Below are 14435 nucleotides of genomic sequence, written 5' to 3'. Positions count from 1 at the left end.
CATGTACTTAACCTTTGTATGTTAAAATATAGAAAAGTTAACGCAATCATACTATTCCTTTAATTTACTTCTTTGAAATAAAATTGCATTATATCGCAAGTGGTTGCCATCTTTAAAGCTGTATCCGAACCTTAGTGTTGAAAACTTGGCAATACAATATAACGCAAAAAAAACAACAAAATAATTAAAAAATTATACCTCCCCTTTAGCATATGTTCACACCGAGCATTTTGGCTTTATTTTTTCCTTTAACATTTGTGAGGACTCTCACTCCTACATTTTGGAGGTCCCTTCATCATTCCAAAATGTTGGCTAGCCAGTAGAATACCTATTCCCCAACAATTTAAAATTTCAGCTAAAACATGCCCATTTGAATTTTGGGCTTGGCCCGCCACCACCACTACATCAACGGCTATGTCATTTTGAAGCCCTCTCTTGAAATTTTCAGAGGGTCAACAGATGCCAAGAAACCAGAGTTTGGTAAAGGCCCTCAGGTGGCACCATATTACAACATTTGGGAGAGCCAGCAGGTGCCATGAAACCTAAGTTTTGTGAGCTCCACAGTTAATTTTGGCCACCTATCCCACTGTCATAGAGGGGAAAACCACTGTAAGGTGAATATCATACACTAAGTTGGGGAGTTGTATGCTCAACGTCAGTAAATGAGATTCTACCAGACACCAAAAGCATTAGAATTCATTTCTGAAGTGTATGCAAGCAAGGGCCTATATTGTGTCATTGACCAATCTTAGACATGCTTAAAATGTAGAGAAACCAACATCATTTTTTTAGGATATTTAACAGAAGCAACAGTTTATTAAAGAGACACAAGTCTCATTTAGGAGACAGGTAAAACCCGCATTGGTCAATGTCCAGCACCGGACAGTGTAAAGTGGTAACAAATATGTATGCCCTATGTAACTAAACTAACAAATTGTGACCTGACTTATTTGATGACAAGAGACAACTGAACGCTGTATTGAGACAATGAATTGACGAGGTTGCTGACTGTTGAGTCTGTGAAACTGCAGGTTGTGGGCAGGAGGCGTGCTTCCTGGACAGCAGATTTGGAAGGCCATAACACAGGAGACAAGCCAGTGGTGGGCCAGTGGTTTCACCCTCAAACACAGATTTTGTACACAGGCATTCCGCTCACCCACTGGGATGATGTGTATGTGAGCAGTATATGGTGTATGCTAACAGAGGTATTATGTCAAAATTCCCTATATAAATGGATGTGTGGCAAGATTTTCGAACTAGCAGCATATACAACCCCTGGCAAAAATTATGGAATCACTGGCCTTGGAGAATGTTCATTCAGTTGTTTAATTTTGTAGAAAAAAAGCAGATCACAGACACAGACATCCATAATCTTTCCCCTATGCTGGGATAAAAAAAAGTAACCATTACTGACTACCACAATTTTTGTTCTTGATTTCTTTTAGTGTTTCTTAAAGCCAGAAAGTTGACATTTGAAATGACTTTAGTTTTGTGCCATGTCTGTGATCTGCTTTTTTTCTACAAAATTAAACAACTGAATGAACATCCTCCAAGCCGGTGATTCCATAATTTTTGCCAGGGGTTGTATATAGCGCATATTTCATTACTCTTATTATTATTATGTGTAAGACTGAAACCTGAAGAAGTTTGTGGAGCAAATTAATGCATTGATGTTACAAAATGTCCAAGTGCAGAACCAAAAATCAACATTAAGTGACCATATACAAGCTGAAAGAGACTATGCTGGGGACCTCATTATAAAGTTTGCAGTTATTGTCATTTCTAGAAATAGGGAGCACGATTTTCACCATTTTACAATGTGCAAAGTTTTCAAAAAATTACCCAAGGGGTCTGTATCAGACAAGCTGAAAGTGGCCATTAATGGGACCTCACAATACATTTTGCAGTTATTACAAGAAGTAGAGGTAGGGAGTACAAGTTTCCCCATTGTACAATGTGCAACGTTTTCAAAAAGTTAAAAACATTACCCACATGGTGTATACATAGATGACCACTAAGTAATTGTTGCAGAAGCAGAAGGAGAAAGAGGAGGACGAAAGAGGAGGTGATTTCCTGAACAAAATGGGTTTGGATGATAAGGGATGGATGTTAAGACAACTTCCAAAAAAAAAACATTTGCACTGCATTTACATAACGTTTCTGTCATCTGTTGGGCTTACAAATTCAGAGGAAATCCAGCCCTTGTTCAATTTTTGACGACTCAGCCTGTCTGCATTTTCTGTTGACAGTCGTGTGCGCTTATCAATTATGATTGCACCAGCCGAACTTAAAAGCCGCTCAGACAGCACACTTGCAGCAGGGCATGGCAGCACCTCCAATGCGTACAAGGAGAGGTCGGGCCAAGTGTTCAGCTTGGACAACAAATATTTAAAGTTCACTAAAGAATCAAGAAGGACCCTGGTATGGTAACTTAAGTAGTCCTTCACCATCATGGTCAACTTCTCTCTCCTCATCATAGTTACACCCACAGATAATTCTTGCTGATGTGTGAGTTTCATGAAAATGGCCCAGTTGTGGACATTTGATTTGCATCTGATGTGCGTGGCCATCCCCTGTAACCCTTTTGGGTGAAAAGAGCCGGTACCTCTGCCAGCATCGTTGTCTGAAGATAATCTTTTAGCAAGCCTACCACAATGGCCCTCTGGTATGAATGCACTGAAAATGGCATGTCTGCCTCCGACATGAGAGAAGGAAATTTCTCCTTATATTGTGGGTTAAGAAAGGTGCACAGCAAGTATTTCATGTTGGACAAAATGTGTTTCACGTGATGATCTTGAGAAAGGCATCTGGACATGAACTGTGCTATGTGTAGCAGACTACAAAGAATCAAACATTCAGTGTCCTCAAAAGGAAGAACACTAACCATCCGCTCCTCCTCACAAAGCATAGCCTCCTCCTCCTCTTCTTCTGGCCATCCATGCTGGATATGCATGAAGCTGGGATTGGGAGTCCCCTCTGTAGCGCAGACCTAAAAACTCCTGTTCTTCCTCCTCCTCCTCCTGTTTCTCATCGTCACCCAATGTGGCCTGAGAATATTGTGTGAGGCTGGGCTTTGTGCTATCAGCCACTGTAAAATATTGCTCCATTGCCACCTGCTCGATATTCAATGCTTCCTCTTTGAGATTCTGCAGTGAATGTTTACATAGACAGAGCAGCTGGATGGACAGAGCAGCTTGGTGCAGTATCAAAGTTTTGAAGAACCTCACATATGTTAGCGATCCACACTAGGGTTGAGCGAAACGGGTCGTTCATTTTCAAAAGTCGCCGACTTTTGGCAAAGTCGGGTTTCATGAAACCCGATCCGACCCCTGTGCGGGGTCGGCCATGCGGTATGCGACTTTCGCGCCAAAGTCGCGTTTCAATGACGCGAAAAGCGCCATTTCTCAGCCAATGAAGGTAAACGCAGAGTGTGGGCAGCGTGATGACATAGGTCCTGGTCCCCACCATCTTAGAGAAGGGCATTGCAGTGATTGGCTTGCTGTCTGCGGCGTCACAGGGGCTATAAAGGGGCATTCCCGCCGACCGCCATGTTACTGCTGCTGATCTGAGCTTAGGGAGAGGTTGCTGCCGCTTCGTCAGAAGCAGGGATAGCGTTAGGCAGGGTCCATTAACCACCAAACCGCTTGTGCTGTAGCGATTTCCACTGTCCAACACCACCTTCGGTGTGCAGGGACAGTGGAAGCTACATTTTTTTTTTCCTCAGCGCTGTAGCTCATTGGGCTGCCCTAGAAGGCTCCCTGATAGCTGCATTGCTGTGTGTACGCCGCTGTGCAAACAAACTGCTTTTTTCAAAGCACAAATCCTCTTGTTCCTTCCTTTCTGCACAGCTATCTTGTTTGTTTGTCCACACTTTTTATTTAATTTGTGCATCAGTCCACTCCTTATTGCTGCCTGCCATACCTGGCTGAGATTACTGCAGGGAGATAGTAATTCAAGGACAGTTCCTTTTTTTTTTTTTTTTGTGGGAGATTAAGATTGGCATTTCTGCTAGAGTGCCATCCCTGTCTGTGCCATCTCTCACTCAGTGGGCCATAGAAAGCCTATTTATTTTTTTGCTTGATTTGGGTTCTAAAATCTACCTGAAAAAATCACTACATCAATCAGTGGGAGAAAAATATTGGCCTCAGGGCTTGTGTGCCACTCCTGACTCCTGTGTGTGCCATCTCTCAGTCAGTGGGCCATAGAAAGCCTATTTATTTTTTTGCTTGATTTGGGTTCCAAAATCTACCTGAAAAAATCACTACATCAATCAGTGGGAGAAAAATATTGGCCTCAGGGCTTGTGTGCCACTCCTGACTCCTGTGTGCATCATCACTCACTCAGTGGGCCATAGAAAGCCTATTTTTTTTTTTTGCATTATTTGGGTTCTAAATTCTACCTGAAAAAATCAATAAATCAATCAGTGGGAGATTAATATTGGCCTTTGGGCTTGTGTGCCAGTCCTAAGCGTGCCATCTCTCTCACAAATAGTGGGCCATAGAAAGCCTATTTATTTATTTTTTTTTTTGGTTTTATAAATTCTCCATGAAAAAAAAAAGGGAGATTAATATTGGCCTTTGGGCTTGTGTGCCAGTCCTAAGCGTGCCATCTCTCTCTCTCAGATAGTGGGCCATAGAAAGCCTATTTATTATTTTTTTTATTGGGTTTATAAATTTTCCCTGGAAAAAAAAAAAAATGGGAGATTAATATTGGCCTCTGGGCTTGTGTGCCAGTCCTGAGCGTGCCATCTCTCTCACAAATAGTGGGCCATAGAAAGCCTATTTATTTTTTATTTTTTGGTTTTATAAATTCTCCCTGAAAAAAAAAGGGAGATTAATATTGGCCTTTGGGCTTGTGTGCCAGTCCTAAGCGTGCCATCTCTCTCTCTCAGATAGTGGGCCATAGAAAGCCTATTTATTATTTTTTTTATTGGGTTTATAAATTTTCACTGAAAAAAAAAAAAAAGTGGGAGATTAATATTGGCCTCTGGGCTTGTGTGGCAGTCCTGAGCGTGCCATCTCTCTCACAAATAGTGGGCCATAGAAAGCCTATTTATTTTTTATTTTTTGGTTTTATAAATTCTCCCTGAAAAAAAAGGGAGATTAATATTGGCCTTTGGGCTTGTGTGCCAGTCCTAAGCGTGCCATCTCTCTCTCTCAGATAGTGGGCCATAGAAAGCCTATTTATTATTTTTTTTATTGGGTTTATAAATTTTCCCTGGAAAAAAAAAAAAAAAGTGGGAGATTAATATTGGCCTCTGGGCTTGTGTGCCAGTCCTGAGCGTGCCATCTCTCTCACAAATAGTGGGCCATAGAAAGCCTATTTATTTTTTTTTTTTAGGTTTTATAAATTCTCCCTGTAAAAAAAAAGGGAGATTAATATTGGCCTTTGGGCTTGTGTGCCAGTCCTAAGCGTGCCATCTCTCTCTCTCAGATAGTGGGCCATAGAAAGCCTATTTATTATTTTTTTTATTGGGTTTATAAATTTTCCCTGAAAAAAAAAAAAAAAAGTGGGAGATTAATATTGGCCTCTGGGCTTGTGTGCCAGTCCTGAGCGTGCCATCTCTCTCACAAATAGTGGGCCATAGAAAGCCTATTTATTTTTTTGGTTGATTTGGGTTCTAAATTCTACCTGAAAAAAACAATAAATCAATCAGTGGGAGATAAATATTGGCCTCTGGGCTTGTGTGCCACTCCTGACTCCTGTGTGCGTCATCTCTCACTCAGTGGGCCATAGAAAGCCTATTTTTTGTTTTATTTGTTTTCTAAATTCTCCCTGAAAAAATCATTTTATTTTATTTGGTTTCTAAATTCTTCCTGAAAAAATCATTTTTTTTTATTATTTTTTTTTCTAAAGTCTCCCTGAAAAAAAAAAAAAATCAAATCAGTGGGAGATTAATATTGCCCTTTCTGCTTGTGTGCCAGTCTTGAATCCTGGGTGTGCCATCTCTCTCTCTCTCTCTCTCTCTCCAATTGTGGGCCATAGAAAGCCTATTTATTTTTTTGCTTGATTTGGGTTCCAAAATCTACCTGAAAAAATCACTAAATCAATCAGTGGGAGATAAATATTGGCCTCTGGGCTTGTGTGCCACTCCTGACTCCTGTGTGCGTCACCTCTCACTCAGTGGGCCATAGAAAGCCTTTTTTTTGTTTTATTTGTTTTCTAAATTCTCCCTGAAAAAATCATTTTATTTTATTTGGTTTCTAAATTCTTCCTGAAAAAATCATTTTTTTTTATTATTTTTTTTTTCTAAAGTCTCCCTGAAAAAAAAAAAAAATCAAATCAGTGGGAGATTAATATTGCCCTTTCTGCTTGTGTGCCAGTCTTGACTCCTGGGTGTGCCATCTCTCTCTCTCTCTCTCCAATTGTGGGCCATAGAAATCCTATTTATTTTTTTACTTGATTTGGGTTCCAAAATCTACCTGAAAAAATCACTAAATCAATCAGTGGGAGATAAATATTAGCCTCTGGGCTTGTGTGCCACTCCTGACTCCTGTGTGCGTCATCTCTCACTCAGTGGGCCATAGAAAGCCTATTTTTTGTTTTATTTGTTTTCTAAATTCTCCCTGAAAAAATCATTTTATTTTATTTGGTTTCTAAATTCTTCCTGAAAAAATCATTTTTTTTTATTATTTTTTTTTTCTAAAGTCTCCCTGAAAAAAAAAAAAATCAAATCAGTGGGAGATTAATATTGCCCTTTCTGCTTGTGTGCCAGTCTTGACTCCTGGGTGTGCCATCTCTCTCTCTCTCTCGCTCTCCAATTGTGGGCCATAGAAAGCCTATTATTTTTTAGCTTGATTTGGGTTCCAAAATCTACCTGAAAAAATCACTACATCAATCATTGGGAGAACAATATTGGCCTCTGGGCTTGTGTGCCACTCCTGACTCCTGTGTGCGTCATCTCTCACTCAGTGGGCAATAGAAAGCATATTTTTTGTTTTATTTGTTTTCTAAATTCTCCCTGAAGAAATCATTTTATTTTATTTGGTTTCTAAATTCTTCCTGAAAAAATCATTTTATTCTATTATTTTTTTTTCCTAAAGTCTCCCTGAAAAAAAAAAAAAATCAAATCAGTGGGAGATTAATATTTACATTTGTGCTTCAGTGACAGTCCTGCGTGTGTGCCATCTCTCACTCAGTGGGCCATAGAAAGCCTATTTATTTTTTTGCTTGATTTGGGTTCTAAAATCTACCTGAAAAAATCACTACATCAATCAGTGGGAGAAAAATATTGGCCTCAGGGCTTGTGTGCCACTCCTGACTCCTGTGTGTGCCATCTCTCAGTCAGTGGGCCATAGAAAGCCTATTTATTTTTTTGCTTGATTTGGGTTCCAAAATCTACCTGAAAAAATCACTACATCAATCAGTGGGAGAAAAATATTGGCCTCAGGGCTTGTGTGCCACTCCTGACTCCTGTGTGCATCATCACTCACTCAGTGGGCCATAGAAAGCCTATTTTTTTTTTTTGCATTATTTGGGTTCTAAATTCTACCTGAAAAAATCAATAAATCAATCAGTGGGAGATTAATATTGGCCTTTGGGCTTGTGTGCCAGTCCTAAGCGTGCCATCTCTCTCACAAATAGTGGGCCATAGAAAGCCTATTTATTTATTTTTTTTTTTGGTTTTATAAATTCTCCATGAAAAAAAAAAGGGAGATTAATATTGGCCTTTGGGCTTGTGTGCCAGTCCTAAGCGTGCCATCTCTCTCTCTCAGATAGTGGGCCATAGAAAGCCTATTTATTATTTTTTTTATTGGGTTTATAAATTTTCCCTGGAAAAAAAAAAAAAATGGGAGATTAATATTGGCCTCTGGGCTTGTGTGCCAGTCCTGAGCGTGCCATCTCTCTCACAAATAGTGGGCCATAGAAAGCCTATTTATTTTTTATTTTTTGGTTTTATAAATTCTCCCTGAAAAAAAAAGGGAGATTAATATTGGCCTTTGGGCTTGTGTGCCAGTCCTAAGCGTGCCATCTCTCTCTCTCAGATAGTGGGCCATAGAAAGCCTATTTATTATTTTTTTTATTGGGTTTATAAATTTTCACTGAAAAAAAAAAAAAAGTGGGAGATTAATATTGGCCTCTGGGCTTGTGTGGCAGTCCTGAGCGTGCCATCTCTCTCACAAATAGTGGGCCATAGAAAGCCTATTTATTTTTTATTTTTTGGTTTTATAAATTCTCCCTGAAAAAAAAGGGAGATTAATATTGGCCTTTGGGCTTGTGTGCCAGTCCTAAGCGTGCCATCTCTCTCTCTCAGATAGTGGGCCATAGAAAGCCTATTTATTATTTTTTTTATTGGGTTTATAAATTTTCCCTGGAAAAAAAAAAAAAAAGTGGGAGATTAATATTGGCCTCTGGGCTTGTGTGCCAGTCCTGAGCGTGCCATCTCTCTCACAAATAGTGGGCCATAGAAAGCCTATTTATTTTTTTTTTTTAGGTTTTATAAATTCTCCCTGTAAAAAAAAAGGGAGATTAATATTGGCCTTTGGGCTTGTGTGCCAGTCCTAAGCGTGCCATCTCTCTCTCTCAGATAGTGGGCCATAGAAAGCCTATTTATTATTTTTTTTATTGGGTTTATAAATTTTCCCTGAAAAAAAAAAAAAAAAGTGGGAGATTAATATTGGCCTCTGGGCTTGTGTGCCAGTCCTGAGCGTGCCATCTCTCTCACAAATAGTGGGCCATAGAAAGCCTATTTATTTTTTTGGTTGATTTGGGTTCTAAATTCTACCTGAAAAAAACAATAAATCAATCAGTGGGAGATAAATATTGGCCTCTGGGCTTGTGTGCCACTCCTGACTCCTGTGTGCGTCATCTCTCACTCAGTGGGCCATAGAAAGCCTATTTTTTGTTTTATTTGTTTTCTAAATTCTCCCTGAAAAAATCATTTTATTTTATTTGGTTTCTAAATTCTTCCTGAAAAAATCATTTTTTTTTATTATTTTTTTTTCTAAAGTCTCCCTGAAAAAAAAAAAAAATCAAATCAGTGGGAGATTAATATTGCCCTTTCTGCTTGTGTGCCAGTCTTGAATCCTGGGTGTGCCATCTCTCTCTCTCTCTCTCTCTCTCCAATTGTGGGCCATAGAAAGCCTATTTATTTTTTTGCTTGATTTGGGTTCCAAAATCTACCTGAAAAAATCACTAAATCAATCAGTGGGAGATAAATATTGGCCTCTGGGCTTGTGTGCCACTCCTGACTCCTGTGTGCGTCACCTCTCACTCAGTGGGCCATAGAAAGCCTTTTTTTTGTTTTATTTGTTTTCTAAATTCTCCCTGAAAAAATCATTTTATTTTATTTGGTTTCTAAATTCTTCCTGAAAAAATCATTTTTTTTTATTATTTTTTTTTTCTAAAGTCTCCCTGAAAAAAAAAAAAAATCAAATCAGTGGGAGATTAATATTGCCCTTTCTGCTTGTGTGCCAGTCTTGACTCCTGGGTGTGCCATCTCTCTCTCTCTCTCTCCAATTGTGGGCCATAGAAATCCTATTTATTTTTTTACTTGATTTGGGTTCCAAAATCTACCTGAAAAAATCACTAAATCAATCAGTGGGAGATAAATATTAGCCTCTGGGCTTGTGTGCCACTCCTGACTCCTGTGTGCGTCATCTCTCACTCAGTGGGCCATAGAAAGCCTATTTTTTGTTTTATTTGTTTTCTAAATTCTCCCTGAAAAAATCATTTTATTTTATTTGGTTTCTAAATTCTTCCTGAAAAAATCATTTTTTTTTATTATTTTTTTTTTCTAAAGTCTCCCTGAAAAAAAAAAAAATCAAATCAGTGGGAGATTAATATTGCCCTTTCTGCTTGTGTGCCAGTCTTGACTCCTGGGTGTGCCATCTCTCTCTCTCTCTCGCTCTCCAATTGTGGGCCATAGAAAGCCTATTATTTTTTAGCTTGATTTGGGTTCCAAAATCTACCTGAAAAAATCACTACATCAATCATTGGGAGAACAATATTGGCCTCTGGGCTTGTGTGCCACTCCTGACTCCTGTGTGCGTCATCTCTCACTCAGTGGGCAATAGAAAGCATATTTTTTGTTTTATTTGTTTTCTAAATTCTCCCTGAAGAAATCATTTTATTTTATTTGGTTTCTAAATTCTTCCTGAAAAAATCATTTTATTCTATTATTTTTTTTTCCTAAAGTCTCCCTGAAAAAAAAAAAAAATCAAATCAGTGGGAGATTAATATTTACATTTGTGCTTCAGTGACAGTCCTGCGTGTGTGCCATCTCTCACTCAGTGGGCCATAGAAAGCCTATTTATTTTTTTGCTTGATTTGGGTTCTAAAATCTACCTGAAAAAATCACTACATCAATCAGTGGGAGAAAAATATTGGCCTCAGGGCTTGTGTGCCACTCCTGACTCCTGTGTGTGCCATCTCTCAGTCAGTGGGCCATAGAAAGCCTATTTATTTTTTTGCTTGATTTGGGTTCCAAAATCTACCTGAAAAAATCACTACATCAATCAGTGGGAGAAAAATATTGGCCTCAGGGCTTGTGTGCCACTCCTGACTCCTGTGTGCATCATCACTCACTCAGTGGGCCATAGAAAGCCTATTTTTTTTTTTTGCATTATTTGGGTTCTAAATTCTACCTGAAAAAATCAATAAATCAATCAGTGGGAGATTAATATTGGCCTTTGGGCTTGTGTGCCAGTCCTAAGCGTGCCATCTCTCTCACAAATAGTGGGCCATAGAAAGCCTATTTATTTATTTTTTTTTTTGGTTTTATAAATTCTCCATGAAAAAAAAAAGGGAGATTAATATTGGCCTTTGGGCTTGTGTGCCAGTCCTAAGCGTGCCATCTCTCTCTCTCAGATAGTGGGCCATAGAAAGCCTATTTATTATTTTTTTTATTGGGTTTATAAATTTTCCCTGGAAAAAAAAAAAAAATGGGAGATTAATATTGGCCTCTGGGCTTGTGTGGCAGTCCTGAGCGTGCCATCTCTCTCACAAATAGTGGGCCATAGAAAGCCTATTTATTTTTTATTTTTTGGTTTTATAAATTCTCCCTGAAAAAAAAGGGAGATTAATATTGGCCTTTGGGCTTGTGTGCCAGTCCTAAGCGTGCCATCTCTCTCTCTCAGATAGTGGGCCATAGAAAGCCTATTTATTATTTTTTTTATTGGGTTTATAAATTTTCCCTGGAAAAAAAAAAAAAAAGTGGGAGATTAATATTGGCCTCTGGGCTTGTGTGCCAGTCCTGAGCGTGCCATCTCTCTCACAAATAGTGGGCCATAGAAAGCCTATTTATTTTTTTTTTTTAGGTTTTATAAATTCTCCCTGTAAAAAAAAAGGGAGATTAATATTGGCCTTTGGGCTTGTGTGCCAGTCCTAAGCGTGCCATCTCTCTCTCTCAGATAGTGGGCCATAGAAAGCCTATTTATTATTTTTTTTATTGGGTTTATAAATTTTCCCTGAAAAAAAAAAAAAAAAGTGGGAGATTAATATTGGCCTCTGGGCTTGTGTGCCAGTCCTGAGCGTGCCATCTCTCTCACAAATAGTGGGCCATAGAAAGCCTATTTATTTTTTTGGTTGATTTGGGTTCTAAATTCTACCTGAAAAAAACAATAAATCAATCAGTGGGAGATAAATATTGGCCTCTGGGCTTGTGTGCCACTCCTGACTCCTGTGTGCGTCATCTCTCACTCAGTGGGCCATAGAAAGCCTATTTTTTGTTTTATTTGTTTTCTAAATTCTCCCTGAAAAAATCATTTTATTTTATTTGGTTTCTAAATTCTTCCTGAAAAAATCATTTTTTTTTATTATTTTTTTTTCTAAAGTCTCCCTGAAAAAAAAAAAAAATCAAATCAGTGGGAGATTAATATTGCCCTTTCTGCTTGTGTGCCAGTCTTGACTCCTGGGTGTGCCATCTCTCTCTCTCTCTCTCTCTCTCTCCAATTGTGGGCCATAGAAAGCCTATTTATTTTTTTGCTTGATTTGGGTTCCAAAATCTACCTGAAAAAATCACTAAATCAATCAGTGGGAGATAAATATTGGCCTCTGGGCTTGTGTGCCACTCCTGACTCCTGTGTGCGTCACCTCTCACTCAGTGGGCCATAGAAAGCCTTTTTTTTGTTTTATTTGTTTTCTAAATTCTCCCTGAAAAAATCATTTTATTTTATTTGGTTTCTAAATTCTTCCTGAAAAAATCATTTTTTTTTATTATTTTTTTTTTCTAAAGTCTCCCTGAAAAAAAAAAAAAATCAAATCAGTGGGAGATTAATATTGCCCTTTCTGCTTGTGTGCCAGTCTTGACTCCTGGGTGTGCCATCTCTCTCTCTCTCTCTCCAATTGTGGGCCATAGAAATCCTATTTATTTTTTTACTTGATTTGGGTTCCAAAATCTACCTGAAAAAATCACTAAATCAATCAGTGGGAGATAAATATTAGCCTCTGGGCTTGTGTGCCACTCCTGACTCCTGTGTGCGTCATCTCTCACTCAGTGGGCCATAGAAAGCCTATTTTTTGTTTTATTTGTTTTCTAAATTCTCCCTGAAAAAATCATTTTATTTTATTTGGTTTCTAAATTCTTCCTGAAAAAATCATTTTTTTTTATTATTTTTTTTTTCTAAAGTCTCCCTGAAAAAAAAAAAAATCAAATCAGTGGGAGATTAATATTGCCCATTCTGCTTGTGTGCCAGTCTTGACTCCTGGGTGTGCCATCTCTCTCTCTCTCTCGCTCTCCAATTGTGGGCCATAGAAAGCCTATTATTTTTTAGCTTGATTTGGGTTCCAAAATCTACCTGAAAAAATCACTACATCAATCATTGGGAGAACAATATTGGCCTCTGGGCTTGTGTGCCACTCCTGACTCCTGTGTGCGTCATCTCTCACTCAGTGGGCAATAGAAAGCATATTTTTTGTTTTATTTGTTTTCTAAATTCTCCCTGAAGAAATCATTTTATTTTATTTGGTTTCTAAATTCTTCCTGAAAAAATCATTTTATTCTATTATTTTTTTTTCCTAAAGTCTCCCTGAAAAAAAAAAAAAAATCAAATCAGTGGGAGATTAATATTTACATTTGTGCTTCAGTGACAGTCCTGCGTGTGTGGCATCTCTCTCATTTGTTGCCACCAACAACAGAGTGTGTAACATTGTGCCTGATTTTCGTTGTGGTCTCACCCACCTGTAAAGGGGTAACATAGTAACATAGTAACATAGTTAGTAAGGCCGAAAAAAGACATTTGTCCATCCAGTTCAGCCTATATTCCATCATAATAAATACCCAGATCTACGTCCTTCTACAGAACCTAATAATTGTATGATACAATATTGTTCTGCTCCAGGAAGACATCCAGGCCTCTCTTGAACCCCTCGACTGAGTTCGCCATCACCACCTCCTCAGGCAAGCAATTCCAGATTCTCACTGCCCTAACAGTAAAGAATCCTCTTCTATGTTGGTGGAAAAACCTTCTCTCCTCCAGACGCAAAGAATGCCCCCTTGTGCCCGTCATCTTCCTTGGTATAAACAGATCCTCAGCGAGATATTTGTATTGTCCCCTTATATACTTATACATGGTTATTAGATCGCCCCTCAGTCGTCTTTTTTCTAGACTAAATAATCCTAATTTCGCTAATCTATCTGGGTATTGTAGTTCTCCCATCCCCTTTATTAATTTTGTTGCCCTCCTTTGTACTCTCTCTAGTTCCATTATATCCTTCCTGAGCACCGGTGCCCAAAACTGGACACAGTACTCCATGTGCGGTCTAACTAGGGATTTGTACAGAGGCAGTATAATGCTCTCATCATGTGTATCCAGACCTCTTTTAATGCACCCCATGATCCTGTTTGCCTTGGCAGCTGCTGCCTGGCACTGGCTGCTCCAGGTAAGTTTATCATTAACTAGGATCCCCAAGTCCTTCTCCCTGTCAGATTTACCCAGTGGTTTCCCTTTCAGTGTGTAATGGTGATATTGATTCCCTCTTCCCATGTGTATAACCTTACATTTATCATTGTTAAACCTCATCTGCCACCTTTCAGCCCAAGTTTCCAACTTATCCAGATCCATCTGTAGCAGAATACTATCTTCTCTTGTATTAACTGCTTTACATAGTTTTGTATCATCTGCAAATATCGATATTTTACTGTGTAAACCTTCTACCAGATCATTAATGAATATGTTGAAGAGAACAGGTCCCAATACTGACCCCTGCGGTACCCCACTGGTCACAGCGACCCAGTTAGAGACTATACCATTTATAACCACCCTCTGCTTTCTATCACTAAGCCAGTTACTAACCCATTTACACACATTTTCCCCCAGACCAAGCATTCTCATTTTGTGTACCAACCTCTTGTGCGGCACGGTATCAAACGCTTTGGAAAAATCGAGATATACCACGTCCAATGACTCACCTTGGTCCAGTCTATAGCTTACCTCTTCATAAAAACTGATTAGATTGGTTTGACAGGAGCGATTTCTCATAAACCCATGCTGATA

Source organism: Ranitomeya imitator, chromosome 3, assembly GCF_032444005.1.
Source record: "Ranitomeya imitator isolate aRanImi1 chromosome 3, aRanImi1.pri, whole genome shotgun sequence".
Lineage (NCBI taxonomy): Eukaryota > Metazoa > Chordata > Amphibia > Anura > Dendrobatidae > Ranitomeya > Ranitomeya imitator.
Note: the sequence above shows the minus strand (reverse complement) of the source record.